Here is a 508-nt window from a genome sequence, read left to right on the forward strand (position 1 = left end):
GCCTCCTTTCACGGTTGGCACTACGGTGGGCTGCAAGCCTCGCGCCGCTGGGTGGGTGGGTGGGAGCTATTTAGTCGCCAAGCGGTTGGCCAATGCTCGAAGGGGCTGAACAAGGAGGACGGCGGGGCCGACTGATGATTGGTTATACTAGAAGCCTGTCTGGGCCGTACCACACTTACTTGGAGGGGGTCTGGAGAATGAGAGTGGCTCCTCGCTTTTGAGTATTTCCAGCACCCACATATAACTATTTTTACTTCCGAGGATTTCTTCTTGGATACTGTAGGAATTGAAAATAGGACGCAGGAAAACGGAAGACTCTCCCAGCTACTTCCCCACTTCTGACTCCTGCGCAGTACGCCAGTCTTTCTCTCCCAGTCGTCTGCGGAACCCGACGGCCGTGCGCGCGCGCGCTCGTTCTCTCGCGTGCGTACGGCGCTGTGCTCCTGCAGCCAATCAGGCCGCGAGGTCGCCGCGGTCGCCGGGTTCGCGCGCACGCCCTAGAGCGGAG

Source organism: Ailuropoda melanoleuca, chromosome 16 (genome assembly GCF_002007445.2).
Source record: "Ailuropoda melanoleuca isolate Jingjing chromosome 16, ASM200744v2, whole genome shotgun sequence".
In the NCBI taxonomy this organism is placed as follows: Eukaryota; Metazoa; Chordata; class Mammalia; order Carnivora; family Ursidae; genus Ailuropoda; species Ailuropoda melanoleuca.